Source organism: Grammomys surdaster, unplaced genomic scaffold, assembly GCF_004785775.1.
Source record: "Grammomys surdaster isolate TR1022 unplaced genomic scaffold, NIH_TR_1.0 126313, whole genome shotgun sequence".
NCBI classification, from domain to species: Eukaryota; Metazoa; Chordata; class Mammalia; order Rodentia; family Muridae; genus Grammomys; species Grammomys surdaster.
This window is the reverse complement of record NW_021621113.1, coordinates 11,696,797-11,703,334: the sequence shown is the minus strand read 5'-3', so window position 1 is coordinate 11,703,334 and position 6,538 is coordinate 11,696,797.

Below are 6,538 nucleotides of genomic sequence, written 5' to 3'. Positions count from 1 at the left end.
GTTACCAGTGAGCTCAAAGCTAAGAAAGAAGCGAGGTGTCAGAGTCTCCCTCTGGCTAGACGGTATGAACTCCTCAGCTGGAGGGGACACTCAGAGACTAGCCATCACTCCAGAGGGGTCTGGTCTTGACTGTAACTCTTTCTGACACACCCCATTGTGTCTTTTTTCTGCCTGTGTGTGACTGCACACCTAGAGCCATCTTCTACAAAGATGGTTGCTGAGTTCAGGGATAAATGAATTTCTTTTCTTTTAAAAAAAAATCTTACTACATTTATTTATTCATGTGAATGTGCATGTCCCTGAGCTCTGGCATGGATGTGGAAGCCAGAGGCCAGTTTTCAGAAGTTGTTTCTCTCCTTCTATTATGTGAGTCTCAGTGATTGAGCTCAGGTCCAGGCTGGGTGGCAGGTACCTTGTCTTAGTTTGGGTTTTATTGCTGTGAACAAACACCATGACCAAGGCAACTCTTATAAAGGATAACATTTAATTGGACTGGTTTACAGGTTCAAAAATTCAGCCCATTATCATCAAGGCAGAAGCATGGCAGCATGGTGTGGAAGGAGCTGAGAGTTCTACATCTTCATCTGAAAGCCACTAGCAGAACACTGGCTTCTAGGCAGCTAGGACAAGGGTATTAAAGCCCACGCCCATGGTGACACATGTCCTCCAACAAGGCCACACTTCCTAATAGTACCACTCCCTCGGCCAAGCATATACAAACCATCATATTCCACTCCCTGGTCCCCATAGGCTTGTTCAAACACATGAGTCTATGGAGGACATACCTAGCCGCGGCAAAATAAAAAAGAACATTTAATTCATTTTCCAAAGTCCCCATAGTCTGTAGCAGTCTCAACAATGTTAAAAGTCCAAAGTTCAAAGTCTCTTCTGAGATTCATCCAATCATTTAACTGTAATCCCCAAAGCAAGTCAGGAAACCAGCTGGGCAAACTCCAAACTCTGCATCTCTGTTTGATGTCAAAGAGGTCTTCAGATCTCTATTCCTTCTTCATCTTTGTTGACTGCAACAAAGTTCTTTCTCCCAGGCTGCTTCCACTCCCTGTTGGCAACTCTCCTCGGCAGGTACCCATGGCTCTGGGATCTTCAACATGTTAAAGTCTCCAAGTCAGCTTCGCAGCTTCTTATTCCAGTGTCTGGGACCCACATATGATCTGGGCTCCTCCAAAGGGCTTGGGTCACCTCTCCAGCTCTGCCCTCTGTATCACTCAAGGCTCTGGTTGACTCTATTCCACTGCTGCTGCTGTTCTTGGTGATCATCCCATGGTACTGGCATCTCCAATATGCTGAAGTCTTCCACTGCCACTAGGCTTCACCAATAGCCTCTCATTGACTCTCTTCAGGCCACACCCACTCAAACAGGGCACACCCACTCTAACAAAGCCACACCTCCTAAGAGTGCCACTCCCTGGGCCAAGCATATACAAACCATAATACACCTTTACTTATTGAGCCATCTAGCTGGCCCTTAAACACCTAGCAGACCAGTTCTTAGCCCCCCTGCCAGTGGGAAGATACTGCTTCAGTCTGCTGCATTAAATTTCCCCTCCCATCCTGCTTCCACCATTGGAGCTGCTCTCTGTGTTTATTTAGATGCATGGTCTGAAGTCTCGAAAAGGACTCAGTGTTTATGTAACTCTGTGTGCGCTTTTAAATTATACACAGGATCCTGCACTGTACGTCCCCTCCCCCTTTTGTGCCAAGACTGCAAATTAGCAGAGACTCCCTGCTCCTTTGCCAAAACCAGTCTGGCCGAGTGACAGCTGAGAGAGGAACTTGGGTCTGAGGAAGCAACAAAAGAGCCTTTGCCAAGCACTGTGGGGAGCTGGGGCAACCTGGACAGCAGGGTGTAGTTGTGAGGAGCTCAGCTGAGTGGGGGTGGGGGGCTGGGGGTGGAGTGGGGTGCTGGAGCAAAGGGTCAGTAAAGTCAGACAGTGAGTGGGGCAGAGGAAACTGTTCTTTCTCCTTTCTTCTCTCTCATTATGTAGCCCAGGCTATCTCAAATTCAGGCTCCCCCGAGTATGGGAATTACAGGTTCAAGCTCCTATGCCTAGCTAGGAGACTTTCCACACTGTGTTTTCCTTCTGTCTGCTCCTTGATTCTGAGATGATGCAGCCCCAGAGGTGTGGTGATGTCACCAGAGCCCTATGGGTCAGAGGCTGAGCCCTGGAAGCTCGGACAAGTCAGGCTCAGCTACCTGACTTCAACAGGCCAGTTAAACAGAAGCAACAGCAAAGCAGAGAAAGATGCATTCAACGTAACCATGGTGGAAAGAGTAACAGGGAGGTCCAGTGAACCCCAAGTTCATCTCCTTGACGTGACATAGGTCTTGACATGAAGCGGGCAAGAGGGTCGTGCGTGTCACCCACCCATCTCCTCTGCTCTAGCACCCTGCAGAGCAGTCTGGCGAGCTGTCAGACCTTCGAGGGTCGGACTCTTCCTCCGGCTGGCACCAGACTTTAACATTCTCCTTCTCTCAGTGTGATGCTCCTGGGAAATTTAAGGTTCTTGGGACCATCGTTGAAGGGCGGGGTTCCATGTCTGTCTAGGAGATCTTTATTTCTGTCAGAGTCACAGCTATCCCAAATCACTATCTGGTGAAATGGTGAAAACCAATGCAGGTAGTCTCCTGCCCTCAGAGTTCTTTCCTTCCTCTTCTCCTATCCTTGTGCCTGGGAACATCCAGAATGGCAGGCCACACCTCAGGGTAAGGATCTCAGCCAGTGCTATCTCTTCAGGTGCTTGGTGACAAGGTGCTGAGCAGAGTAGCTCTCTATGGCGGCAGCAAAGGGGATGGTGAAATGGAGGGTTTATCACTTCTCTGTCCCCTATCCAGAGTGACAGTCACCAGATAATAGGACATTTACTGGACAGCACAGAATGTCCGATCTGGTCCTGCCACATAAGAGAAAATGTCAGCTGGACAAAGAAAGGGCAAGGATCTGCCAGAAAACCCATGGGTATAAACACTAATCATAAAGAACGTAATTATTGACAGAAGCCAGCTTGCTGGGCGTGAGGGAGCACGCCTGTAATCCCAGTGTAACGGAACTCAGCAGGTTAGCATCTCGGTGGCTGGCTTAGTTTCTTTTCCATTTGCTGTGACAAAATACCTGGACAGAAGCAACTGAGGAGAGACAGCATTTGTTCTGGCTCACAGTTCAAGGTAAGCTCGTTGTGGTGGGGACGGCGAGGTATCAGGAACGTGAGGTACCTGGTTGTTTGCAACCACAGAGGAGAGTAAAGAATGCGCCCTAGGCCCCAGTTCACTTTCTCTGTTTCACAGAGTTCATGGTCCCTATTCCAGGGAGTGGTGCCAACCACAATGAGGATGGGACTTGTGTCGTCAATTGATTGAGTCAAGATAATCTACACAGACATGCCCAGAGGCCCTTCTGCTAGGCTGAGTCTAGACTCTGTCCGGTTGACAGAGTGAGGATGACTCCCAACCCCCATTCCTGAGGCAGGGTATCTCTATGTAGCCCTGGCTGTCCTGGAACTCACTCTGTAGACTAGGCTGACCTCAAATTCAGAGATGTGCCTGCCTCTGCCTCCCGGGTGCTAGGATTAAAAGTGTGGGCCACCAATGCCTGACTAACATTTTAATTTTTACCAATTATACCTAGGCTTCTTCAGAAGCCGGAGACAGTAGGTAACAATGCCATTCACAGTTATTCTAGGGTCAAGGAAAGACACAAAAAGTTAAATTGCTGGACTTGTCACACAGGAAGCAACTGATACTGTTTCTAGGTCCAACTTACATGCTTATGATCTTAATATCTGGTAGAGAAATATGACCATTCCTGCTGACAAACCCAGGCAAGAATAATGCTCACAATCACCAGGGTGGCAATGCTTTCATTTTACCAAAATATTAAAAACCATCTTATTTATTAATAACTTGCTAAAGTCATGTGAGTTTAAAACATTGTGTTAATTATTTTGATCCACATAGTGTCAGTCTAAGTGGGTGATTACGTGTCTATAAGCCAATGAGAAACTACGTCAGTGTATAGGCACAACACATAACATGAATGAATGTGGACACACTGGAAAACATATACAAAGATCTTACCTCTGTGGTGGGGAGATGGCTTTCTGTGACGTCTGAGGACCTGAGTTTAGATCCCCAGCACCCGACAGATAGCTGGGTGCCAGTGGTCCACATCTTAACCCCAGTGCTGCTGTAGGTGGAGACAGGAGGAGTCTGTGGAACTCTGTCCAGCGGAGCTGATGTTCACTGAGCTTCTGGTTCAGTGAAAGATCCTGTCTCCAAAAGTAAGGTGCACAGTGACTGAGAACATCAGCCTCTGGCTTCTACATGTCCAGGCATGGGTGAGCGTGCCTGCACCCATACATGTGGACCCTTCCGTACACACACACACACGCACACGCACACGCACGCATGCACGCATGCACGCATGCACGCATGCACGTACACTATTGTATTTATTCTCATAGGTAGTCTTCTGACGTTTGTGCACCAAACTTTTGGGTAAAGCCATTTCCAGAACAGGTACTGAAGAACGTCTCCTTTTCTGGAATCCCCTCAGCCTTGAAGGAGTTTGGGAGTGAAAGCTCAGATGGTTCCATGTAAGCTAGCACTAGAGAAGAAAACACATCACCCAAACATCCTGAATTTGATGATGATAAATTTGTCTTTTAAAATTACTTGTGTTGGGGCTGGTGAGATGGCTCAGTGGTTAAGAGCACTGACTGTTCTTCCAGAGGTCATGAGTTCAAATCCCAGCAACCACATGGTGGCTCACAACCATCTGCAATGAGATCTGATGCCCTCTTGTGGGGTGTCTGAAGACAGCTACAGTGTACTTATAATAAATAAATAAATAAATAAATAAAGTTTAAAAAAAATAAAATAAAAAAAAATTACTTGTGTTACTGTATGTCTTATGATATGTGTGAGTGTGAGCACACAGGTGCTTGCCACTGCACACAAGCGCAGGTCAGAGGACAGCTTTCTCCCCTTCCATCACGGGATCCCAGGGATCAAACTGGGGTTGGCAGGTTCTTTTAGTAAGATTTCCCCTGAAGCCTTATTTTTTGGCCTTTTGCTTGGATGGTTTACTTGACTCATTGGTTAAGGCAGGAAGCATTTTTGGGAATGAGTTTTAAAAGGCCCTTGGCAGTGTCTGTGGGGGTGTGACACACGGAACTGAGTTCTCATGCCAGATGGGGCTCTCAGTATTGCACAAGGCTCAGACTCTGACATCAGGGTAACAACTTCATAAGCTCGTCAGCTCAGGCCTGGAACCCCGTGTTTTCAGTTCCGAGAAGGGATCCTTAGGTGCCCGGGTTGCCAAGGAGTCACTGTAAGCTGCAAAATCCCTATTTGGGGGTGAGAGGGAAGAAACATCTATTCTTCTATTGGCCAAAATGTCCAAAACTCTTATCTGGGAGGTTGGCATTTTTTATATTGCATTTTGTCTTAATTTTAATATAAATGAAGAAAGTAGCAGATTTGAGATAGAGAACATGACAGAGGGAGACAACCGAAAGCATTTACTTGTTGGCCTGTGCTGAGAATCGGGAGAGCGCCCTGGTTTCCGATTGCTCTTTCCTAGGTATGAGGTACAGAGAATCCTCTGAGCTGTCAGGGCGTTGAAAGGATCCATGCAAAGCCTCCGGGTTTAGCATGTGCCAGCACAGGATTCTGTTTTTGCTCTATAGCCAGCTTTTGCACATGCCATGACTCCGTCAAGTCTTCCGGATATGGTCTGTGTTAGACGTGTGAACACACTCTGTTTTCTTTTTTAAATATTATTTATTTATTTGTATTTATATGAGTACCCTGCTGCAGACACACCAGAAGAAGGTATTAGATTTTATTATAGGTGGTTGTAAGCCACCATGTGGTTGCTGGGAATTGAACTCAGGACCTCTGGGAGAGTAGTCAGGCTCTTAACCACTGAGCCATCTCTCCAGCACCCCCCCCCCCCACACACACACACACTTGGTTTTCTTTAAGTTCAGTGTGGTGGCGCCTTGACAGAAACCACTCCATTTTATTCTGATGCTTCTATATCCTCAGACAGGCCAGGAGGCTCTGGACTGGGGACAGGAGAGGTAGGTCTGCCTTTAAGAGGGATGGCAGCTGCAGCCAGGTAGGACACTGCTTGCTGTCTCTTCCCTCTCTTGATCCTCACACAAGCCTTACGAGAGGTTCTGACAGGCATCTCTATTTGAATCTCCATTGGGTGGGTACTGAGGTTCAGAGCCTGCTACACTGACCCAGAACCTTGTTCTTTTGTAATCATGTGTATGTGTGTCTCTCTGTGTGCCCATGCACACACAGATGCGTGTATATGTGTGTGGAGGCCACAGATCAAGCTCAGTTGCCCTTTCTCAGGACACCATGTACCTTGTTCATGGAGGCGGGGTCTCTCACTGGCCGGGAATTTGCTGGTGCAGGTAGCCTGGCTGGCCACTGAGCCCCAGGGATCGAACTAGCTAGCTTGCTCTCTCTCTCTCTCTCTCTCTCTCTCTCTCTCTCTCTCTCTCT